Consider the following 25,674-nt stretch of genomic DNA (forward strand, 5'->3'; position numbering starts at 1 on the left):
TGACTAAGCCCTCCTTTCTTCTTCTCCCACTCCCTTCTGTGTCGCCCTGACTTGCTCCCTTTATTTATCCCCCTTCTAGACTGTGATCCCGCTGTTGGGTAGGGACCGTCTCTATATGTTGCCAATTTGTACTTCCCAAGCACTTAGTACACTGCCCTGCACACAGTGAGCACTCAATACGATTGAATGAATGAATGAATCCCCCCTCCCAGCCCCACAGCATTTATGTACATACCTGTAATTTTATTTATTCATTTTAATGTCTGTTCTTCCTCCAGACCGTAAGCTCACTGTGGGCAAGGAATGTGTTATATTGCTGTATTTTACTCTCCCAGCACTTATTACAGTGCTCTGCACAGAGTAGGCACTCAATAAATACGATTGACTGTCTGACTCTGACTGACTGAATGCCTAGATCAAGGATGTGTCAGAGCTTCCACTGCTCCCCTGCTAAACTGTAAGTTCCTTGAGGACAGGGATCCAATCTACCAACTCCATTGCATTTTCCTCTCCCAAGCCCTTAGTACAGTGCCCTTCACATAGTAGGTACTCAAGGCACACTATTGATTGTTAGACTGTAAGCTCCTTGAAGGCAGGAGTCATGTTTACTGACTATTTGTACTCCCTCAAGCCCTTAGGCACAAAGTAGGCACTCAATAAATTCTATTGACTGATTGCAAGGAGGGACTACGGGGGCTACCAGACTCAAGTTACCTCTCACTTCAGCACTCTTTTCCCAATGGGGCAGTCTATGAAAGGTCACTTTTTGGGATCAGCCATTTCAAAGCTCCAGCCTAGCCCTGCTTGCCAGAAGCAAAGGTCAATCCCTCTTCCAAACTTGCCTGCCTTTCACACCTGGCTTACGCAAAGCTTCTTTCCCTGAGCACTTCTGTGCTTTGTGGGGAGGCAGCCACTTTCCCCTCATCTTTTCCCTGATTGAATCAAATCCTCCTGAACCAGATCACTCTGAGCACAGCAAGTTCTCCTGAGCATCCAAGGAAGAGAGATGTCAGTCCCTGAAGAAACAAGGTAAAGAAGGCAAAATCCAATTGAACGCAGCGGGGCCTCTGCAGCTACCATTAACCTGTCTGTGTACTAAGGCGCCTGTCCATCTCTCTCCCTCAGCCAGCTGAGACTGCCCTGAGCATGCTCTGGCCGGAGCTAATGGAATTCATTTTTCCACTCATTGGGAAGCGGTGGGATTCTGCTGACAGCATTTCGTGGGTCTCTGCCCCCGGACCAAATTATGCATTGGCAAAACCCCGCTTCCCACCGACCTGGGTCTCCGCAGCCCGGCCCCATTGGGGTCCTCCCGTCCCCCCACCAAAAACAGCGAAGGGCAAGGGGGAGCAGCCGGTTGAACACAAAGATGGGCTCAGAGAGTCGTCCCATTACGACACTAAGCTCAACATCTCAACTTGTTCCGGCCTCATTTAGGAGGCTCAGAGCTCTTCCCGCTGACTCCCAGATCAGAAAGGATTGAGGGCTCGGAGGAAAAACAATATCATAAGGACATCACATTTGGTTGGGCGGATTATTCGGGCAGATGCTTAAATAAGGATGTAGAACGTGGGATGGAAATCCAACCGAGCAAGCTAGCTCCCAGTTGGCGAGAGGATGGCGAGAAAAGAAAGGGCTTTAGTGCTGCCACAGGAACCTTTAGTTGTTCTTTTGAAGGCCCTCCCGGAGTAGCACACAGAAATGTCTTTAAGAAACACCGTGCAGAAAAACTTCCCAGGAGACCTCTCAGCCCCTACTGCCCGGGCAAAGGGTCACTGGATCACCTTTATTTTATTTTTTTAATGGTATTTGTTAAAAGCTTACTATATGCCAGGCACTGCAATAATAATAATGTCTGTGATATTTATTAAGCACTTACTATATACCAAGCTGCACCAAGTGCTGGGGTAGATACAAGCTAATCAGCTTGCATGCAATTCCTGTCTCACACGGGGCTCACAGTACAAATCCCCATTTTGCAGGAGAGGGAACTGAGGCACAGAGATGTTGAGTGACTTGGCCAAGGCCATAAAGCAGACAAGGGGTGGAGATGGGACTAGAACCCAGGTCTTCGGACTCACAGGCCTATGCTCTTTCCGCCAGGCCACACTGCCCCTATACTAGGCACTAGGGTAGATACAAGTTAATCAGCTTGAATGCAATCCATGTCCCCCCTGGGGCTCACAGTCTTAATCCTAATTTTATAGATGAGGTAAATGAGGCACAGAGAAGTGAAGTGACTTGCCTGAGGTCACACAGCAGGCAAGGGACGGAGCCAGGACTAGAACCCAGGTGCATCTGCCTTCCAGGTTCTAACCACTAGCACACACTGCTTCGCCTCCATCCCCAAGTATTTCTGTGCAGCCGCTTGGGCCGCAGCCTTCTTCGAGATGCTGGGGTTTGTTCTAAGACAATAGGCACCATCCCTGCCCTTGAGGAGCATTTGATCTAACAGGAGAGACGAGATAAATCTACTTAGGGAATCATCAGAAACATCCCCCAATAAATGGAGTCAACAGAAGAGTGAATTCAAGGGGTGGATCAGAGAGAATGCTGGTGGATTGGAGTAGGTGGCGTTCATCAGGTAGAGCTTCCTGGAAGTGGGGGGCCCTGAACTTTGATTTAAAGGAGGGTAGGAGCTGGAAACCCTCTCAGGATTGCACCTGGAGAGTTTCCAGTTCTCTACCAGTCTCGGTTACGGGAGGGAGTCAAGCAGAGACATACGCATTCCATTCCTAGCTTGGCCCAGTGGCTAGAGAGTGGAAGGCAATCTGCTAAAGTCAAAACTCACCTGTGCTGGGCAGCAGAGGCATGGGAGAGAGTCGAGGGTGGAGACTCAAGTTTACTGCATGGAAGAAGACAATGGCAAACCACTTATGTATTTTTACCAAGAAAACTCTATGGATAAACTAGCAGAACGATTGCAGTTGGAGGTGGGGCGTTCTGGGAGAGATGTGTCCATGGAGTCGCTCTGGGTCGGAGACGACTCGACAGCATAAGACACACAGGAGCTGGGAGGTTGTTCCATGTTTGGGTTTCTGCTTGGAGGCTGGCTAGAGAGGGAGGCCAGGGAGGTTGGCTTGCTTGCCGGTGGGACGAGGGGGACTTTGAATTTTTCCATTCTGTCTGTGTAGGTCCAAGGAGGGAAGGAGTTCAAAAGTCAGTTTTCCAACCAAAGATAAGGAGGGCTGAGCTCTCCGTCTGAGGTGGCTTGTTGGTCATCCCGCCTCTGCCCATTTCCTGCTGTGTGACCTTGGGCAAGTCACCTAACTTCCCTGTGCCTTAGTTTCCTCATCTGCAAAACAGGGGTTAAATACCTGCTCTCCCTCCTCTTTAGACTGTGGGACAAGGACTATGTGTGACTTTAATATCAATTCTTCAGTGCTGTGGCGCTTAGTACAGTCCTTGGCATATAATAAGAGTCTCTTAAATACCACAGTTATTATTATACTATCATTGTTGTTATCATCACCTGTTTATCTCCTAATCCTTAGGTGGCACCTATGATGGCTGTTTCCCTTTCTGAATAAACAAAACCAACTCCCTGTTGGCAGGTCTGGCCCTCGGCCCATTAGCAGAGAGAAGCCTTGTGTTCCCAGCTGAAGTTCCAAGATGGATTACTGGAGTTTAGCAATCAGACAGACCTGAAAACCTCCGTCCTTGCCTCCAAGTGGAGTTCTGGGACACCTACTCTCAGTCTCTTAAAGTTCAGCCGCAGGCCTTCGGGGAAAATCTCTTTCTCATTGTGATTTTCCTGCTAAGCCTGGTCTAGTGAAGAGAGTACAGGTCTCGGAGTCAGGAGCTCCAGGTTCTAATGCCAGCTCTAACCATGCCAGGTTACCTTGGTCAAGTCACTTATCCCCTCAGGGCCTGTTTCCTCACTTGTAAATGGGGATAAGAAATCTACTCCCCTTTCCTCTTAGATTGAGAATGCTTTGTGGGCTCTGGTAAGCTTGCATCGATCCCAGGGCAGAACAAAGTGCTTGGTACATAGCAGGCACTTAATAAATACTATAATTATTATTATCACGGAAGGTAGTCAGGGAAGAGGGGAAAAGGCACGTGGGAACAAAGGATGGGAAAGAAGGAAATATTACTCAAGGAAAGGGGAGAAAGGAACGAGAGGAGAAGTAAAGAGGTACATAAATAGGAGATGTAATAATAACACTAATAATCGTAGTATTTGTTAAGCGCTTACTATGTGCCAGGCACCGGGGGGGCGGGAAGCGGGGGAGGGAGGCGGGGAATACAAACTAACAGGTTGGACACAGTTCCTGTCCCAGATGGGGCTCACAGTCTTAATCTCAATTTTACAGATGAGGTAAGGCACAGAGAAGTGAAGTGACTTGCCCAAGGTCACACAGCAGACAGGTGGCGGAGGCAGGATTAGAACCCAATACCTTCTGATTCCCAGGCCCATGCTCTATCCGCTAGGAAGAGGGAGGGGATGAAAGAGAGGAAAAGTGAGTAGAGGAAAAGAAAGGGAAAGTGGAGAGAAGAAGAAGAAGGACAGAGACATTGGGAGGTCATTGATCCAACTGTATCGACTCCAGCACTATGCATAGTGCTTAGCACATAGTAAATGCTAAACAAATACTATTATTATTCTTAATATTATTATAGATCAGGGTAGCCTATTTCTGGAGCATTTCAGGGAGGTTAAAGGTTAATAACAACATCTTTCTCCAGGGAATCATTATGCCTCTTCAGTTCAAGAGAAAACATCAGCCTCTCCATCCTCAGTGCTGCCTTTTCCCTCCGTCCTGAGTCGTGAGAGCTGTAGGGGTGTCCAGCTCCTACCGAGAGCATCGTTGTTAGCCAGTCTGCCCACTGCCTTAGACCAAAGACTGGGCCTCTGATTCCCAATTATTAAAGCGGGCAAAGGAATCTGAATCAACCCTAATTGAAAGCATTTTGGAACAATAGACAGAGCCTCAGACCCACACTAGAATGAGGCTCTTGTCAGATGGTGAACTATAGGAATCTGGGTAGAGGGCACAGGCCAGGGATGGGGTTAAGAAATTCAAACCTTCCTCAGGTTCAGGATACCTTAGACCCAACTGTTACCACCATTTTTCGGGGTGGGGGGGGAGAAGGTCACGTCCCCCAGGCCCCCTCAAGCCATAAGCCACAAGCCACGGGCTCTTTTATGTAGCAGCTTGCAGCCATCCAGAGGTTCAGGACCCCTCCCTCCCCTGAAGTAGAAAGAATTAACCGGAGCTGATCCGACAGGAAAGGAGAAGAGAGTGGTAAGCAGAGCCACAAGAAGCTTCGCTCCCATCGCCTCACTGTAGCCAGGCTCCATTTGCAGATTTATTAAATCGAGAGCCAATTTTGACATCATTTCTTTCAAGCCGCTCCACCTCGCAGGTGTGCAGAATTTATTTGAGATAAAGAAAACCATTACAGAGAGACAGCAATCTTCAAAACCCACCTCAGAGACCAGAGAGAAATAAAAACAGTAGCCCTTACAAATGTGCAATTAAGTTTCAAAATACTTGTGCTCCACGAAAAAAAAAAATTGCCGTCCCCATGGAGAACGGGTCTTTAAGGCAATTTTCTTGAACTCTATTCAGCCCTCACTCAAAATGCCTTTTAAAAATAACATATGATTTTCCTCCCTCTCCAAGCGCACTCTTATTCTTTCTGTGTTCCAGGTAAGAATGAGCTGGCTCAGGAGTGAGAAATGTATTTGCTCGTTTTGATAGGAGATGATGGACCATGTTTCCAGGAGGAGAAACAATAAAACAAAACAAACAGCTCTAAAAAAAAAACAACAAAAAAAAAACCCCTCTTGGCTCAGTCCAGCTTCAGGGCTCTGCTTTCACAGGGAAAACATCCCTGGCACCCAAATAGCACAGATGTTCTTAAATGCACAAGGAAGACCTGTAGTCTGGACACAGGGCTGACAGCGAACCCTAGCCAAGCCAAGACGGTGGTAGGGGTGGTGCTTGGTCCAAAATAATAATAATTATAATTACGGTATTTCTTAAGTGCTTTCTACGTGCAAGACACTGTACTAAGCACTGGGGTGGATACAGCAAACCAGGTTGGACGCAATCCCTGTCCCACGTGGGCCTCACAGTCTCAAATCCCCGTTTTACAGATAAGGTAACTGAGGCACAGAGAAGTAAAGTGACTTGCTCAAGGTCACACAGCAGACAATTGGTGGAGCTGGGATTAGAACCCACAGCCTGCCGATTCCCAGGCCCGTGCTTTACCCACTAGGCCATGCTGCTTTGTCACCTGACCTACCCTCATGTAAGCGAGCACTTGGGCTGGGGTGGGGTCCCTGCCAGCATCATCATCATCACTGAGTGCTTACTGCATGCAGAACATTGCCCAAAGCACTTGGGAGAGCAATAATGATTATGGTATTTGTTAAACACTTACTCTGTACCAGGCACTGTACAAGCACTGGGGTGGATACAAGCAAATCGGGTTGGACGCAATCCCTGTCCCCCATGGGGCTCACAGTCTCAATCCCCATTTTACAGATGAAATAACTGAGGCACAGAGAAGTGAAATAACTTCCACAAGGTCACACAGCAGGCAAATGGCAGAGCCGGGATTGGAACAAGACCTTCTGATTCCCAGGCCGTGCTCTATCCACCAGGCCATGCTGCTTCTCACAGGCCAGTGAGTAGCAGCACAATACAACATAGTTGGTAGACACGTTCCCTGTCCACAATGAGCTTTCAGTCTAGAGGATCCCCACTCCTGGCCATTGCTGCTTCCTCAAAGGTGTCAGGGGACAGTGGCATGGGAAAGAGCATGGGGCTGAGAGTCAGGGAACAGAGTTCTAATCCTGGCTCTGTCCTTTTATAGATGGGTGACCTTGGGCAAGTTGCTCAATCTCTCTGGGTCTCAGTTTCCTCATCTGTAAAATGGGAATTAAATGCATATTCTCTCTCCCTCTTACTCTATCAGCTCCACTTTGTGTTCAGTCACATTGATTTGATCTACCTCAGGCGTAGCACATAGTAGGCACTTAAACACCACTGTTTATTATTATTATGAGCCTTCAAGTTGCTCCTCTGGTGAGTGCCCTCTGCCTCTGATTGTAACCCCGCTTTGCAGGGTACAGGGTGAGACCAGAACAAGGGCTGAGGCCCAAGGAAGCCAAAGGTCCCCAGGCCCATGTTTGCCTTCTCCCATGTGACTGTGGACGCTTCCTTCCCTGCCACTGCTGGGACGATTTTTATTCCAGCATCTGCCAAAGTCAAGAGTAGGGATGGGGAGGGGAAAGGGGCTGTTGGGATACCCACAGTGAGACTGTCTGATGTCCACTGGGGACCCTTAGGATGGAAGAGCCAGGCACCTGCCCCTTTCTGCCCAATGGCTAAGCCACCCTGGGGTGAGGGTGGCCCAGTAGTCAGGGTCAGGTCTTGGCTACCCATGGCCCAGGCTTAGGCCTGACTGGGAATCAAGAAATAGCCTGATCACCCCCCTGGACCATCAGGGCCTTTGTCTATAGCTCGAGTGGAGGGAAGCAGTGTGGCCTACTGGATAGAGCATGAGCCCGGGAGTCCGAAGGACCTGGGTTCTAACCCTCTTTCACTTCTCTGCTGTGTGACCTTGGGTAAGTCACTTAACTTTTCTGTGCCTCAGTTACCGTCTGTAAAATGGGGATGAAGACTGTGAGCCCCATGTCAGGGATAAGAACTATGTCCAACCTGATTAGCGTGTATTTACTCCAGTGCTCAGACCAGTGCTTGACACATAGTAAGCGCTTAACAAATACAATCATTATTATCTCAAAGAAACCTCAATGCCATACCTCAATTTCTGATGGAAAGGGAGGTGGGTGGTGAGGCAGGGAGAACCTCTGCTCTAAAACAAGATTCCTGTACTGGCAGCACCAATCAAGCTCTTGGTATCCCCACAGGGAGGACGATGGGCAGGGTCCGTGCAATTGGTCCTGAGTTCAAATTCCCTCTCCTCCACCCCCAACTTCCTCCCCAGCCTTCCTTATTCTCCTCCTAAAGAAACTGCAGTAAGAGATAGAGAGGAGGATGAAATTCTGGACTCTCAGAGGGATTAAACTGAGGTTGTGAGCCCCTTGTGGGACAACCCGATTTGCTTGTATCCATCTCAGTGCTTAGTACAGTGCCTGGCACACAGTAAATGCTTAATGCCACGATTATTATTATTGTTATTATTATTATTGCTATTAATAAGCACTGGAAGAAGGTGACGAGAAAGACAGTGGTGACCCACACACACACCCCTAGAGAATTTTAAACAACCCAGCCCTTCATTTGTCCTGGAGGCAAAGGAAAGAGAAGCAGCCTAGCCTCGAGGATATAGAACAGGCCTGGGAGTCAGAAGGACCTGAGTTCAAATTCCAGTTCCATCACTTGTCTGCTCTGTGACCTTGGGCAAATAACTTCCCTGTACCTCTGTTTCCTCATCTGTAAAACAGGGATCAAAACTGTGAGACAAGGACTGTGTCTAGTCTGATTAGCTTGTATCTATCCCAGTGCTTGGCACACAATAAGCACTTAACAAATTCCTAAAAAAATTGTTTTTTAAAAGGTGGGGGCGGAACACGATCTGCTGAAATTCCATTTAGTTCCAGAATTCTGCATTTTGGAGTCATCCCTATCCACCAGCCGCTGCCTTCAGGAGTTTCTGATCTTGCCGTGGGGCAGAGTGACCTTGCTTTCTTTCCCCCGCCAGGTTTGTCCTTGATGTTTCTCCTGCCAAGAGAAGAGGCCTTTCCCTTTTAGCAACGAACAACCTCCGGTGTTGACTCCCCGGCTCCAGGTTTGAGCCCCTTGTCCCCCACCCCTGCAGGTAGAACCTCCCCCTAAACTGATCCTACAAGATTCAAAGAGCCAACCATTCAATCGGATTGACTAAGCTCTTACTCGAAGCAGAGCACTGTACTAAGCACTTGGGAGAGTATGACAGAGTTGGTCACTACAATCCCTGCCCTCAAGGAGCTTACAATCCAGCAGGGGACACAGATGCTGAGATAAATGGCAAGCCGGGGGAGGAAGCAACCAACTGCCCACACCTCTCCGGGCTGAATCTAGGACTGAGAAGACGGCAAGCCCCTCAGAGTCCGTACCAGGCCCCTCGGAGCAGGAGAGACACCGCCAAGGCGGGGGACCATTTCTCTGATGGCAGAAAACTCTTAGGTACTACAACTTCCAAGATGAGTACTAAAAATGCTGTTAAGTAAAAAGATCGTTGCATAGGAGGTCCAACTCTGTCACAGTTACCTAGCAACCAGGCAGGGGCATGATAGGGTGAGCGGTGGTCCAGGCGAGCCAACCAGAGCCAGAGGGTCTGTTCCAGGTGGGTGCCCAAACCTCCTGGCCGGACTGGCCTGCATCCCAGATTCGGTCCTTATTGCATCTTCTCCCCCTCCGCCACCTCTGCCCCTCTCTGGAACGATTTCCCCCACGGCCCCTCCCCGGCCTCCGTCCCGGGAGGAGGCTCGGCCGGTCCCCAAACCCCAGCCTGCCACCCGGGCCTGCTGAGCTGTTTAATCTCACTGCCACACTTTATTCCCCCCCTACTGTTCTTTCTGCACGCTTTTGACCTGCTGTGAAATCAGTGGCCAACAGCACTGAATATTTTAAGAGCAGCCAAAGACAGCGAGGCTGGAAAGGCAGGGAATGGTTTCTCCTGCCCGGCAAGGGGAAATGGGGGAGCGGGAGAGAGGAAGGGAGGGAGGGGCTCCTGGTCCCCCCCCCCTCACTCCACCAGCCCATTAGCATTTGGTTCAGGGAAACCAAAAACACCCAGAAGCTGAGCCACACGCCCGGCACTTCAGCATTTCGCTCCCTCCAAGATGAGCCTCTCCAATCGCTGCCTGAATGCGGCTGGAAGATGGGGAGTTGTAAATAAGCGCCCTTATGTTCCAGAAGACGGTGTTCATCAGTCTGGAGGCATGGAGCTCCCGGCTGCAAGCCCAAGTCTTCCGACCTCTGAGGGGAGCGAGACGACCCGGACGAGTCTGGGAGTGGCACACTCCATGGGCCGGGGGCTTTTCGCCTCAGAAGATGGATGGAAGGTGGGGAGGTGCATGAAGGAGGGAATTGTGGGCAGGGCAGACGCCTTTGTTTCTGATTTTCCAACCCAACATCTCTCCTCCTAGACCAGCCCTCGCCACACATATTAATCTGTCAGTCAATTGTATTTACTGAACACTTATCTGTGCAGAGGACTGTACTATACACTGGGGAGAGTATAATATAAAGGCGTACAATACAACAATATAACAGACACAGACACAGAGAAGCAGCGTGGCTCAGTGGAAACAGCATGGGCTTTGGAGTCAGAGGTCATGGGTTCAAACCCTGGTTCTGCCAATTGTCAACTGTGTGACTTGGGCAAGTCACAACTTCTCTGGGTCTGTTACCTCATTTGTAAAATGGGGACTAAGACTGTGAGCCCCCTGTGGAACAACCTGATCACCTTGTAATCTCCCCAGCGCTTAGAACAGTGCTTTGCACATAGTAAGCGTTTAATAAATGCCATCATTATTATTATTATTATCCCTGCCTGCAATGATCTTACAGTCTAGAGGACGTTAGAGAAGCACTGGAGAAGCATTAGTGTTAGAGAAGCACTGTGGCCTTGTGGAAAACACAGACAGCTGAGTCAATCAATCGATCAGTTGTATTTATTGAGGGCTTACTGTTTGCAGAGCACTGTACTAAGCACTCAGGAGAGTACAATACAAAAGAGTTGGTAAACATGTTCCCTGCCCACAAATCATGTTGTCCTCTCTCAAGCGCTTAGTACAGTGCTCTGCACACAGTAAGTGCTCGGTAAACACAATTGAATGAATGAATAATAGAATGAATGAAAGTCAGGAAATGTAGGTCCCAACTGGATCTGCCATTAACCTGCTGTGTGACCTTGGACGGGTCCCTTATCCTTTCTCTGCCTCAGTTTCCTCATCTATAAAATGGGGATGCAATACCTGTTCTCCCTCACACTTAGACAGTGAGCCCTATAGGGAACGGGGACTGTGTCCAAACTGATGATCTTGTATCTAGCCCAGTGCTTGGCACATAGTAAGCACTTAACAACTACCACAATTATTATTTTCCTGGCTTCCTCCCTCCTCTGGAGAGTTATGCCTGTTGCAGGCTCACCTTTACACTCAGGAGATGTCCTCTTAAAGTGGCTCTCCTCTGTTACCTGGACTAGGGCAGGGAGTCTCAGATATGTAGCTATGGTAGTCATAGTACTTATTTAACGCTTCCTTTCTGCAGAGCACTGTACTGAGCTCTGGGAGAAAATACCCAGGTGAGAATTAGACAAGATCCTTAGCCTCCCAGGGGCTTACAATCTAAGAAAAAAGTGGAGAAGAGTTTGGCTACAGACCCAGCTACAGACAAAATACCTTCAATTCAAAACATCATGGAAATATGAGTCCAAAATCAGCATGACCTAGGGGAAAGAGCACAGTCCTGAGAGTCAGAAGACCTATGTTCTAACCCCTACTCCGCCACTTGCCTGCTGTGTGACCTTAAGAGAGTCATTTATTTCACTTCCGTGTGCCCCACTTTCCTTTATCTGTAAAATGGGGATTAAATACCTGTTCTCTCTCTTACTTAGACTGTAAGTCCCTTATGGGGCAGGGACTGTGTCCACCTGATTATCTTGTATCTTCCCAGACCTTAATACATTGCTTGGAGCACAGTAAGTAAATACTACAAATTATTACTACTATTAGTCCAGTGAGTCTGGAGGTAAAAAGGACCTGTGCGGCCCTCTGGTGCTGACACTCAGGTCAAAGAGAGCCGGGTTCTTGGAGCATTCAAGATGACCTCTCTCTCTACCAGGCCACAGCGGCCTTCTCCCAGCTAGAGGAGGGAGGCCGAGAGTGGCCATTCTGAGGAAAGAGACAACACCTTGTGGTTGCTGCTTCCTCTCTTTCCTCGCCACGCTCCCTAAAAGGCACTGACATTTACAGTCGTTCTGACTGAAGCAGGCTGGGAAAAGGAGTGGGGGTTCGGGGGGAAGGATGCCACAGCACCACTTGGGAGGTCTCTCCTTGAGTCAGACAGCTCCGTTCTTTCTTAGTTGTGTCTCGCTCTGTGGAGTCTCTAATGTAACACTCCTCTCCCAGTCCTCTGGAGGCTACTCAAGAGGTTTCCGCCATCCCACTGGGATATCCACTTGGCTGAAAGTCGGTTGTATGTGCGTTACTTCTCTCAGGTCCATCTCAGCTCCTCCTCCCCCAGACCCCCAGGCCCCGACGGAGCCGAGAATCGCCCTCAGCATAGCTCCGCCACTGAGGCTCCGAGTATGTTTTTTCCCTGACTGTACTTTCTCCGCTGACTCAAGAAATCGCATCTCCCTGAATTTTGTGGGGCTTCTCCCGAGAAAAGGTCGTGTGTGTATGTGTGTATGAGTGTGTGAATGCACATATATGCGTGTGGCAGTGTGCAGTGCTCTCATTCATTCTCTCTGCCTTCCCCGCTCTGTCACTGTCTGCGTACGCCAAGTGTGAAGTGTCTCTGCATAGGAAGTACACAAAGACCGTGAAGATCTGGGCAAAACAGGCAAACAACCGGCGGTCCTGGATGGGGAAACTCAAGGGAATCTGGCCCTAAGTGGTTCCAGGGAGGAAAGGATGAGGGAACCGGAGGAGGGGAGAGGAGGGCTGGTGGCGGTGAGGCAGGATCGGGGTGGCGACATCCATTCAGGATCAGCCTAGCTGAGATTCCCGGCCCGCCGCCTCTGGCAGAGGACACAGGGGAATCTGCTTAGCTCAAATATGTTTTCCATAAGCCCAGGAGGATCAGAACTGTTGTTTTAAAAGAAGATTCATTAGCCATCCCTCTCTGCAGTCTGGTTTGCCATTTAAATCCTTATCAAAGGATTAGTCCAATTTCACAACTGGGAAGTAGGATTAACCAAGGGTGGGGTCCTGATTTTACCCAAATTGGCCCCGCTCCCTGGCACCCTGCCCTGTGACCTGAAGGGACTCTCCATGAAGAAGAGGCAGGCTGGATGGAGGGGGCGGGCGGACTGGAGCTCAGCAGGCCTAGAGGATCAAGCCGCTTCTTGGAGGTCCCAAAGTTTCTCCGCCGTGGCCTCATCAGAGAGCCAGAGAAGGCCTCACACATACTGTGCTGGGGAGCAAGGGGCAAAACCCTGGGAGCAGCCGCACAGATCAGTCCTCGGTTTGTTTTCCAAAGAGCAGCAGAGCAGGCAGGTGAGAACAGAGAGAAGCAGAGTGGCCTTAGTGAAAAAGAACCCAGAACCGGAATCCGGAGACTTAAGTTCTGATCCCTGGCTCTGCCCCTTGCCTGCTCTGTGACCTTGGGAAAGTCTATTAATTTTTCTGGGCCTCAGTTTCCTCATCTTTAAACCGGGGATTAAATCCCTGTTCGCCCTCCTCTTCAGGCTGCGAGTCCTGGGTGGGATGGGGGCTGTGTCTGATCTGACTATTCTGTCTCTACCCTAGTGCTTGCACATAAGGAGTGCTTACCAAATCCTATTATTATCAATATTATTATGTTTAATTATTATTATCATTCTTGTCATTATTATTATTGGAAGCAGCATGGCTAGTGCGTGGCTCAGTGGAAAGAGCACAGGCAGCATGGCTCAGTGGAAAGAGCATGGGCTTGGGAGGTCATGGGTTCTAATCCCTGCTCCGTCAGTTGTCAGCTGTGTGACTTCGGCCAAGTCACTTAACTTCTCTGTGCCTCAGTTACCTCATATATAAAATGGGGATTGACTGTGAGCCCCATGTGGGACAACCTGATCACCTTGTAACCCCCCAGGACTTAGAACAGTGCTTTGCACATAGTAAGTGCTTAACAAAGGCCATTATTATTATTATTATTATTATTATTATTAGTGGAAGGAGCATGGGCCTGGGAGTCAGAGGATCTGGGTTCTAATCCCAGCTCTGCCACTTTCCTGCTCTGTGACTTTGGGCAAATCACTTCTGTGCCTCAGTTTCCGGAACCGTAAAGTGGGGATTAAATAAATATCTGTTCTCCCCATGTGGGACAGGGACTGCGTCCGATCTGATTAAGTGGTATCTACCCCAGGACTTAGAACAGGGTTTGACAGACACCATTATTATTATTATTACTATTATCATTACCATTGTTGTGGTTATTATCAGAAGCTAAGAGCAGAGCTGGGGAGTCCAGCTTGGATAAAGGAAGGTGAGGCTCGGTCACCAGGTTCGCAGAGCCACTGAGGGGGAGTAAAAACCCTCCAAGCAACAGTCAGAGAGGAGAACTTTAGTTAGGCTAGAGAGGGGAGGAGAGGGAATCCAGGAGGAAAGAGGCTGCAACAGGATCTGTACTAAAAACAGCAGCTGTCGGGGCGGAGAGGAAGAGGGAAGATTTGGGATAGGAGCAGCCTAACGAAGAAATGGAGCAATGCTCTTTTACAGCAAGAACCTCCTCGTTTGTCACCTTCCCGCTGATCACAGATTCCCTGGGAAGCAGCCCAACACCAACACTTCCGGCTCCCCCCCAGCCAGCCACCCCCACGGATTACAGCGGAGCCGAAACCGGGCCCGTCCTCCCTCACACGGCCAGCCGGCCCCCGCCTGGCTCTCTCTGGGCGCAGATGTGCGGAGCCACCGCCTCTGCCGCTCCGGCCCTCCTGTCGTACATTTCGCTCCATCTCGATCTGTCCCCGAGCCTGAGCTCTAGTCAGTCCCAGCAGCCCTCGGGGCGTGTTTTCCGGTCAAGCCCAAGGGTGCTGGCCCAAACCTCTTTCTGTCATCCTCCCTCTCCAGATGGAGCAAGCCCTACTTCACTCCATACTCGTCAGAGAGGGAGCGCAGCCATTTACATGGCTGCAATGTAACAGCAGTCATTATGCCTCCTTCTCCAGCTCTGATTTCTACAGCATTTGACTGCCCAACTCTGCCAGCCCAGTTAACCCGAACCCTCAACTCCCACACTCCCACCCATTCTCGACTTGCAGCTAGGCCCTTCCTGCCATGTTCCTTCCCTTCCTGTTTCCCCGCATCGCCCTTGCACTTGGATTTGCATCCTTTTTTCCCTCCACCCTCAGCCCCACGGCATTTATGTACATAATCATAATTTTTATTATTGCCTGTCTCCCCGAATAGACTGTAAGCTCCCTGTAGGCAAGGAATGTATCTCTTCCAACTCTGTTCTATTTGATTCTCCCAAGAGCTTAGCACAGCTCTCTGCACACTGTAAGCACTCAATACATACGATTAATTGACTGATTGATTGATTTCTCCCTAATCTGCCACTCTTGATACTAAATGCCTCGACCCTAGAGGGTGGAGCCCAGATACATGTCCTGGAGAACCTCATCCTGTCAACCAATCAATGGTATTTACTGAGTGCTTACTGTGTGCAAAGCACTGGACAAAACGCTTGGGAGATACAATACAACTGAGTTGGTAGACGTGTTCCCTGCCCACAATAAGGCAGTCAACCAGTCAGCCAATTGTATTTATTGAGTGCTTACTGTGTGCGGAGCACTGTATTAAGTGCTTGTACAATATAACAGACACATTCCCTGCTCACAATGAGCTTACAATCTACAGGGAGCTTCTGTCAAGGCCTGTACCCTGATCGGACTCAACCCAGGCATCCCAGCTCTCCCCCCAGAATCCCTCAAGCCCAACAGCTGCCCCCCGAAGGGGTGACTTGGCTCCAAATACCCCAAGCAACATCCCCCAGTTTTGCATTCCAGTCTTAAAAGCCCAGATTAATCGCCCCGCGCTGGTTCTGTCACATGCAGGGATATATTTTCTTCTTGGAATTTACAAGTAGTTCCATCTGAGAAATAAACAACCAGAGATAAAAATTACATTGTCACAGCACAGGTGTGATAGATGTAAGAACCGGGCCGAGATGGTCGCCGAGGAGGTGCTCAGCTGACAGGATCCACTAAATGAGACCTGGAGGAGCCCTAGGTAACAGGAATGAGATGCTGATGGGATTGGTGCCGAAGGGGGAGTTCGGGAATGCTGAGATTTACATTTCATCACTCTAAATGAAGGGGTTACTCTGGGTGCTTCTGGATTCAAAACAAAGGGCTGGTGAGAGGTGCCTTGCCATGGAGTCCGCCCTCTGGCCGGGGGAGCTTGTTGAGAAGAGGGGAGGGGTTCAGTCAAAGGGGTGGAGGAAAGAGAAGGACCAATCCATCCCAAGTTGTAGTGTACTCTCCCAAACACCTAGTACAGTGCTCTGCGCACACTGGGTCCCCACCTTCGTCCCTCTAATTTTTTTTTTTTAATGGTACTTCTTAAGTGCTTATTTTGTGCCAAGCACTGTATTAAGCACTGGGGTAGATACAAGATAATCAGGTTGGACACACTGCTGTTCCATATGGGGCTCACAGTCTAAGTAGGAGGAAGTAGGATTTAATCCCCATTTTACAGGCGTGGAAGCTGAGGTAGACAGAAGTGAAGTGACTTGCCTAAGGTCCCACAACAGGAACGTGGCAGAGCCAGGATTGGAGCCCAGGTCCTCTGACTCCCATGCCCAGACTCTTTCCACATGGATACTGCTTCCTCCTCCCCACACAGCCACCAGCCTCCCCCAGGACCAATCAAGCAATCAGTGGTATTTATTGAGCACATACTGTGCGCAGAACACTATACTAAGCGCTTGGAAGAGTACAACAGAGTTGGTAGACATGTTCCCTGCAATCAATTGTATTTATTGAGCGCTTACTGTGTGCAGAGCACTCTACTAAGCATTTGGGAGTATAACAGCATAACAGACACATTCCCTGCCCACAACGAACCTAAGAACTAGAGGGGAAGACAGACATTAATATAAATAAGTCAATTACAGATATATACATAAGTGCTGTGGGGCTGGGAGGGGGATGAATAAAGGGAGCAAGTCAGGGAGACACAGAAGGGAGTGGGAGAAGAAGAAAGGAGGGTTTAGTCAGGGAGGACCTCTTGGAGGAGATGTTCCTTCCTGATGACTGAACCGTGAGCCCCCAGTTCGGGTCCTGGGCCGTAGGGGATGTCAGATCAGCTGAGGAGACTGACTGCGACAAAGACTGAGAAGCGGTGAGGCCTAGTGGACAGAGCCCAGGCCTTGGAGTCAGAGTTCCTACGTTCACATCCTGGCTGTGCCAATTGCTTGCTGTGTGTCCTTGGGCAAGTCACTTCACTTCTCTTTGCCTCAGGTTCTTCAACTGTAAAATGGGGATTCAATACCTACTCTCCTTCCTACTTAGACTGTGAACCCCACATAGGACAGCGACTGTGTTCGACCTAATTAACCTATTAATTAGGTGTTTGACACACAGTAAGCGCTTAACAAATGCAATTTTAAAAAAAAAGACTGGTCCTCCTTGGATCTGGGAGGGCATTGCCAGTCAGGCCGGCAGAACTGTTTTCCAGAACCAGGAAGAGCAGCTGGAAGCCACTGGAAACAGAAGCAGCGTGGCCTAGTGGATAGAACACAGGCCTGGGTGTCAGAAGGACCACGGTTCTAGTCCCGGCTCTGCCACCTGTCTGCTGGGTGACCTTGGGCAAGTCACTTGACTTCTCTGGGCCTCAATTGTCTCATCTGTAAAATGGGAATTAAGACTGTGAGGCCCATATGGGATACTGTGTCCAACCTGATTAGCTTGTATCTACCCCAGGGGCTAGAACAGTGCCTGGAACATAGTAAGCGCTTAACAAATACCATAAAAAGAGCTGTTCTGTTTCTGCAGTGCCTGCTAGGCCAAACTCCCTGGAGCCCTGTCTAATCCCACACCTTGTCACATGGCCCAGGCCCCGACTGAGGGAAAACAAGGCCCTTTTGAATAAGAAACAGGGCTCAGGGCTTCTCAGACCAGCAGCAACAAGCAAGCCAACAGGGAGCTTCACAGAGGCCAGAAAATAGATAGCAAGAGCTCCACGCTCAATCAAGAGATCGGTCTAAGGGAAAGGTGAGGCAAGGTAAGACAAGTACATTGGCTTGATGGAAGTCGGAGAGTCCATTAGCCACATCCCAGACCTCCCGGTTCAGGGGACCAATCAATCTTTGGGAAGCTTTGATTTTTTTATGGTATTTGTTAAGTGCTTATTATTTGCCAGGCACTATAGTAAGAGCTGGGGTAGATACAAGCTAACCGGGTTGGACACACACAATCCCTGTCCCTCATGGGGCTCACTGTTGATCCCTATTTTACAGATGAGATAACTGAGGCATAGAGAAGTTAACTGAATTGCCCAAGGTCATATAGCAAACAAGTGGAAGAGCTGGAATTAGAACGCATTTCCTCTGATTCTCAGGCCGTGCTCTTTCCATTATGCACACTGCTTTTCCTCTCTCCCTCCCCTTCTCCTCCTTGCCCCCCAAATAATAATGATGGCATTTATTAAGCGCTTACTATGTGCAAAGCACTGTTCTAAGCACTGGGGAGGTTACAAGGTGATCAGATTGTCCCACGGGAGGTTCACAGTCTTAATCCCCATTTTGCAGATGAAGTAACTCAGGCACAGAGAAGTTAAGTGACTTGCCCAGAGTCACACAGCCGACAATCGGTGGAGCCGGAACTTGAACCCGTGACCTCTGACTCCAAAGCCCGTGCTCTTTCCACTGAGCCACGCTGCTTCCCAAATCCCACACCCCTCTTCGAGGGGAAGATTTAGATTCTTTAAGAAGGTTCTAGAACAATAGGGAGAATCCCCAGAGGAAGGGAGCCGAGGGTTGCTGAAAGGGAGGCTGGCCAGCCGAGACCTTAGCCATGACACTAGCAAGATCCCGCCACCTTTATTACCTGGGCCAGGCTCATTCTGCTCCTCCCTGGCTTGCCCCCTGCCAGCCAGCCACCTCTGCCAGCTCCTTCGAGCAGGGCGTCCCCACGGCTCCATTTTAAAGAGCTCTGTGTCATGTTCTGGATTGATGATACTCCCCCTCAAGGCCCAAGCCCATTTTTCAAGATCAACATGATTGTGTTCTCCGTGTAGTGGCCTGCCACGTTCTCACAGACTGAAAACTTGCAGGGTGGAAGCAGGCCCGCTCTGGTAGTAGAGGCCTGGGCTCGCCAGTGCCCCCCAAACCAAACCCCGGAGGGTTAGACTCCAATCAATCAATCAATCATATTTATTGAGCGCTTACCATGTGCAGAGCACTGTACTAAGCGCTTGGGAAGTACAAATTGGCAACATATAGAGACAGTCCCAACTCCATCCACACGGCTCCAAGCTGAACCTCCGTCAACTGGTTTGCTTCCTCCCCGACCACCCCAACCCTCACCCTGACCCGCCGGGAGCAGTTTTCACTGCCAGCATGGGGCGGCCACCACCCCGGTGTTTTTTATGGTACTTGTTAAGCACTTACTAGGTAACAGGCACTGTACTAAGCACTGGGGTAGATACAAGGTCATCAGGTTGGACACAGTCCCTGTCCCACATAGGGCTCACAGTCTTAAGCCCCATTTTACAGATGAGGTAACTGAGACCCAGAGAAGTGAAGTGACTTGCCCAAGGTCACACAGCAGATAAGTGGTGGAGCTGGGATTAGAACTCAAGTCCTTCTGAGTCCCGGGCCCACGCTCTATTCACTAGGCCACAATGCTTCATCCTGGTAGGGAGATTAGATTCCTTGGCTTGAAGGTAAATCAGCCGGGACGCAGTGAGTCATTGAGCTACCTCAGGAGGGGAAAGAGAGCCAAGGGGCTCCTTTTCTCCCCCCACCCCAGCCCCAGTCGGAAGGAGGCTGACCCTTCCTCTTGGATGGGAAAGCAATGCGGGGGTGGGATTTGTCTAGGAGGCTTTTGACTAGCCGTGCAGCCTAGTGGACAGAGCACAGGACAGAGGGTCTGGAGACAGGGATTGTAATCCCGGCTCTGCCGCTCGTTTGTTGTGTGACCTTAGACAAGTCCTTTAACTTCTCTGTGTCTCAGTTTCCTCATCTGTAAGATGGGGATGAAATTACCTGTTCTCCCCTTCCCTTAGACTGGGAGCCCCATGTAGACCGGGGTCTGGGTCCAATCTGAGTTTCTTGCGTATCAATGGTATTTATTGAGCACTTACTAAGCGCAGAGCACTGTACTAAGCTCTTGGGAGAGTACAACAGAATTAGTGGACACGTTCCCTGCCCATAACGAGCTTACAGTCTAGAGGTGTGTTTTAGAAATACCATAATTATTATTATTATCATTAGAGGCTGTAGGCAGGCAGGACAGATCTCCTTCCTTCTGAGGATATGTCTGTGGGAGCAGAGAAGTGGTGTGGCCTAGTGGAAAAAGCATGGACCTGTATTCTAATATTGGCTCCACCACATGTCTTCTGTGTGACCTTGGGCAAGTCACTTAACCTCTCTGTGCCTCAGTGACCTCTGTAAAAGGGGATCAGTCAATCAATGGTATTTATGGAGCGCTTACTATATGCAGAGCACTGCACCAAGCACTTGGGAGAGTACAATATAACAGAATTAGAAGATACGTTCCCTGCCATAATGAGCTAAAACTGTGAGCCCCCTGTGAGATATGGACTGTGTGCAATCTGATTAGCTTGTACCTGGGTGTCAGAAGGATCTGGGTTCTAATCCCAACTCAGCCATCTGTCTGCTGGGTGACCTTGGGCAAGTCACTTAACTACTCTGGGCTTCAGTTACCTCATCTGTAAAATGGAAATTAAGTCTGTGAGCCCCATGTGGGGCAGGGACTCTGTCCAGCCCCATTTGCTTGTATCCATTCCAGCACTTAGCACAAAGCCCGGCACATAGTAAGCACTTAACAAATACCACAATTATTATTATTATTTCCCCAGCGCTTAGTACAGTGCCTGGCACATAGGGAGTGCTTAACAAATACCACAAAAACAAAAAAGAGAACAGATGTTCAGTCTTTGGTCTACTGGGTTTCAAATCATCCAGGAGCTGGAAAAAGGACCCCGAGGTCCATAGACCTGGAAAGTCTAGTAGGCGCCTGTCAGGGGAGGTGAGACTTGTGACCCCGCCCCAGGTGCCCCGTGGCTGAAGAAGCAGCTCTGCCACAGGATGGCTCTGGCCTTCCGTCACTCTATTAATGAATTCGCCGGCAGCAGCCGTCCCCGTCCTTGATCTGATCTGTGCTGCGTTGCCTTATCCGCCTTGCTTCTCACAAGCACTTAAATTCGTGAGCAAAAGGAAAAAGTGAAATCAGATAGAAATGCAGGTCTATTTGCTGTTTTCTCCAATGAAATGGTTCTGGGTAAACAGCAGACGCCTTTGATGAAATCCCAGCAGGCTTAAACAATAAAGCTGGTTACAAACTCAATCTGGCGGAGATATCAGATCTGAAATTGTTTCAAAAAACATGTCAACATTTTCTAATGCTCCCGCAAAAACTTCCTCGGCTTCCTGCCACTCCAGGGCAGGGCTGGACCCATCTGCCATGCTCCTCTGAGCACCCCCACGGCGGGCTGCCTGCTACACCCTGCCCCTTGGACAACCCCACTAATGAAACCCTGTCTTCTGGGAGAGTCAGTCAGTCAATCACATTTGTTGAGCGCTTACTTTACGCAGAGCATTGTGGGCAGGGAATGTGTCTTATTGTTAAATTGTACTCTCCCAAGAGCTTAGTACTGAGCTCTGCACACTGCAAGCGCTCAATGAATGACTGAGTGAATGAATGAAGAGCACTGTACGAAGTGCTTGGGAGAGTACAATATAACAATATTACAGACACATCTCCTGCCCACAGTGAGGTTACAGCCTAGAGGAGACTTATTAACAACAACAATAATAATAATAGTGGTATGTGTTAAACACTTACTATGTGCCAGGCACTGTACTAAGCACTGGGGTACGTACAAGCTAACTGGATTGGATGTAATCCCCATCCCACTTAGGGCTCACAGTCTCAATCCCCATTTTACAAATAAGGTGACTGAGGCACAGAGAAGTGACTTGCTCAAGGTCACACAGCAGCAACGTGGCGGAGCCAGGATGAGAACCCGGGTCCTTCTGACTCCCAGGCTGGTGCTTTATCCACTAGTCCACACTGCCGCTTCTCTGGGGCAGGGGCTTAGGCCTTGGCCAGTCCAAGTGAAGCCCAGTTGTCCGGCCTTCTCAGCTCTCCTCCCCTTTCCACCCACTTTCCATCCCCAGCTCCTTTCCCACACCCAAGCCCCCCGGAGTCGCCCTTGGTGGGCTGGGGGCTTCTGCCCAGATCACGCCTTCCAGGGGTGCAGACAGACCAGGCTTCCTTGGCCAGAGTTTCTCAGCAGGCGTGGTGGGGGTGGGTGAGGCCCGTGGGGGTGGTCTCGGAGCAGGGCTGCAGACGGGCTGACCCCTGCGCTGATTGAGCTCCGATGCTGTTATTGATCCCGGCCTGGGGAGGGGGAGGGCAGCTCCAGGCAACCGCTGGCACAGGAGCCAGACGGCTGGCAGGGCCGGGCGGCGGATGGAGGGGCCTCCTCTTCTCTTGGCTCCCCCCGCCCCCGACCCCATTAAATATTTAGAGTGTTTTGTTTTGCCTTTTCCCCCCTGTTGACTGTCGGATTGATCGTGGAGCTGGAGGGCGTGAGGGGGAACAGCCTGGAGCTGAGCCCCCCACTCCTCTGCCTCCCCTTCCCAGACCCACCTTCCACTCTGCTCCCCTCGCCCCCGGCCCCGGCCCAGCCTGCCGATTCCTGGCTCTTGCAGGGATTTATCTTCCCGGATGGAGCGCTGACATATCTAGGTTACACTGTTGCTTCTTCCTCCTCAGGAGGCGGCGCAGGTCCTGGGCTCCAGCGGCAAGAGAAGGCCGGCCCGGGGACCCAGGAGTCCGGGAGCCCGGGGACCCGGGAGTCCGGGAGCCCAGGGACCCAGGAGTCCGGGAGCCCGGGGACCCAGGAGTCCGGGAGCCCGGGGACCCAGGAGTCCGGGAGCCCGGCGGCTCGGACCCCGACCCTGGACCCTCTACAGCCCCCGGGAGGACTCCGCTTATCCCATGGATCCTGGGGGCCACTGTTCCGGCCCGCAGAGGGCTACCTGGGCACACAGAGGGCTACCTGGGCACACAGAGGGCTACCTGGACCCACGGCATAGCGAATCGGCGACCAGGAGGAGACACCGCTCCCTTTCTCCCTCCTCCCTCCCTTCTCCATCTCACCTCCCTCCCTTCTCTCTCTCTCTCTTCCCTCCCTTCTCCTTCCTCCTCCATCTCTCCTCCCTTCTCCCTCCTTCCTCTCTCTCTCTCTTCCCTCCCCTCTCCTTCCTCCTCCATCTCTCCTCCCTTCTCCCTCCTTCCTCTCTCTCTCTCTTCCCTCCCTTCTCCTTCCTCCTCCATCTCTCCTCCCTTCTCCCTCCTTCCTTCTCCATCTCCCCTCCCTCCCTCCTTCCTTTCTCCATCTCTCCTCCCTCCTCCCTTCTTCTTCCCTTCTCCCTCCTCCATCTTTCCTCCCTTCTCTCTCCTCCATCTCTCCTCCCTCTCTTTTCCCTCTCTCCTCCCTCCCTTCTTCACATCTCCTTCTCTCCTCCCTTCCGTCTCTCTCCTCCATCTCTCCTCCCTCCTTCTTCTCTCCTCCCTTCCTTCTTTTCTCCTCCCTTCTCCCTCTCGTCCCTTCTCCCTCCTCCCTTCTTCTCTCCTTCCTTCCCCATCTCTCCTCCCTTTTCCCCCCTCCCTCCTCCCCCCCCCGTTCCCTCCTCTCTTCTCCATCTCTCCTCCCTCTCTTGTCCTTCGCCCCTGGGTCCCAGCGGCAGTCCGCAAAGCGATGCGGGGAAGCCCCTCCGGCCGCCCTGCCTCCCGCACAGAAGAAGACCCTCCCCGTCCGGCGCCCCCTCCCCCCCGCGCCGCCCAGGACCCCCCTCCTACCTCACCTGGCTACTCTCCTACTACAGCCCAGCCTGCACACTTCGCTCCTCTAAAGCCCACCCACCTACTCACCGCACCTGAATCTCGTCTATCTGGCTACGGCCTCTTGGTCCCCCCTCGGGCCTGGAATTCCCTCCTTCTTTGTATCCAACAGGCCACCCCTCTCTCCACCTTCAAAACCCTTCTAAAGTCACATCACTTCCAAGACACCTTCCCAAACTAAACTTTTTATTTCCCCTACCCACCCTCTCCTCTGCATCCACTGTGAACTTGGCTGTGTACCCCTCTAAACAATTTTATATTCATCCCAGCCCCAATACACTTATGTAAATATTCCTATACTGTATTTTCCCTACTCTTTATCTCTTTTAGTCCCTGTAGACTATAAACTTCCTGTGGGCAGGGATCACGTACTCCGCCTCTCCTGTATTATACTTTCCAAAGCTCTTAGTACAGTGTTCTGCAGCACACAGTAAGCACTCAATAAAAACCACTGATTGATTAGCTGATCTTACACAACCTCACTCATAAACACCCACTCACAATCCCACTCACTCCCCCAGGCACATCCTCACTCATAAACTCTTGGTCACATTTCCATTCTCAAATGCACATTCACAGTCACAATCACACACCCCCACACACATATGCACAATTCCACTCACAATTCTCACACATGCTCTTAAAACACACACCCCAACACTCTCACCCATCTCTTGCTTTCACGCTCTGAGCGCGCATGCGCACATGCACACACACACGCACACGCACACACATTTAGAAGAGGGTTTGCAGGCAGTTGGGGGTGATTTGTGGCATCCTATTTAAAGAGAAGCTTTGCTAGAAAAGGAACAAAAGCCGAAGCAAAGCTATAAATAGCTGCTTCCCTCCCCACAGCTCCTCCATTCCAGCCTTCAACACTGCCACTTCTTTGGGCTGGCCCGACTGTGTCCTCCTCCCCCCACCCCTCACCCTTTCCCCCTCACCCTGCCCCAGGAGGGGTCGGGTCCCACCCTGCCTGGAAAAACAGAAGGGCCACTCTTGGGGCCCCCCAAGGACTTTACATTCCTCTTCCCCTCCATCTCTCCCCCACCACCACCATTTGACTTTTCCAGCATTCTCAGGATCTGGGGGAGACTGAGGGAGCTTAGCTCAGTCTATTTGGGCTGGGACAGAGGCTAGATCAGTGGGCAAGGTGAAAGGGGCAGGGGGAAAAGCAGGGATGGGGCAGAAAGGCTGACAGCCTCTCTCTGGGCCTAGGGGCATACTGGCTGGGAATTCAGTGCGGTAAAGATTTGCTGCATAAGCAGAATCATCTCACTGCACAGACAGTGGAGGAAAGTTTTTAGCCAGGCAGCAGGCCGGTTCCTGCTCTCTCTCTCTCTCTCTCTCTCTCTCTCTCTCTCTCTCTCTCTCTCTCTCTCTCTCTCTCTCTCTCTCTCTCTCTCTCTCAGCTCCCTCTAGACAGTAAGTTTGTTGTGGGCAGGTAAAATGTCTCCTAACTCCGTTATACCGTACTCTCCCAAATGCTTAGTACAGTGCTCTGCACACATAAGTGCTCAATAAATACGAATGATTGATTGACTGAGCACGTATATGCAGAACACTGTACTAATCTCTTGGAAGAGTACAATACGGCAGTTAGCTCTCTCTCCCTCCCTCTCATATATATGTATTTGTTAAGTCCTTACTATGTGCCAAGTTCTTTGTTAAATGCTGGGGAAGGAACTCTGAGAGTATGGGGGTTTGGCCTCCACTCCAAGTCACTTTCCTACCCAGATCCCACTGGGGGCTGAGGGAGACCCTGGGGCCCCACAGATTTTGGGGGGGGTTCCCCCTCTCCAGATGCATTCAATCTGTCAATCAGTGGTATTTATCGAGTGCTTATTGTGAGCAACAGAGCACTCGACTAAAAGCTTGGGAAAATACAATACAGTAGAGTTGGTA

The 25,674-nt window shown here is 50.5% G+C and overlaps 1 protein-coding gene and 1 non-coding gene across 2 annotated transcripts in view; one reads left to right on the forward strand and one right to left on the reverse strand.

Annotated features, from left to right (window-relative positions):
• RTN4RL1 (reticulon 4 receptor like 1) overlaps positions 1-25,674 on the reverse strand; it is a 68,789-nt gene that overhangs the window by 26,569 nt on the left and 16,546 nt on the right. The gene's annotated exons all lie outside the window — the stretch shown is intronic.
• LOC119939813 lies at positions 2,646-2,782 on the forward strand. The gene has a single exon (XR_005454776.1). It is a non-coding gene; the product is annotated as a small nucleolar RNA SNORA7 (small nucleolar RNA).

This window comes from Tachyglossus aculeatus, chromosome 17, assembly GCF_015852505.1.
Source record: "Tachyglossus aculeatus isolate mTacAcu1 chromosome 17, mTacAcu1.pri, whole genome shotgun sequence".
Lineage (NCBI taxonomy): Eukaryota > Metazoa > Chordata > Mammalia > Monotremata > Tachyglossidae > Tachyglossus > Tachyglossus aculeatus.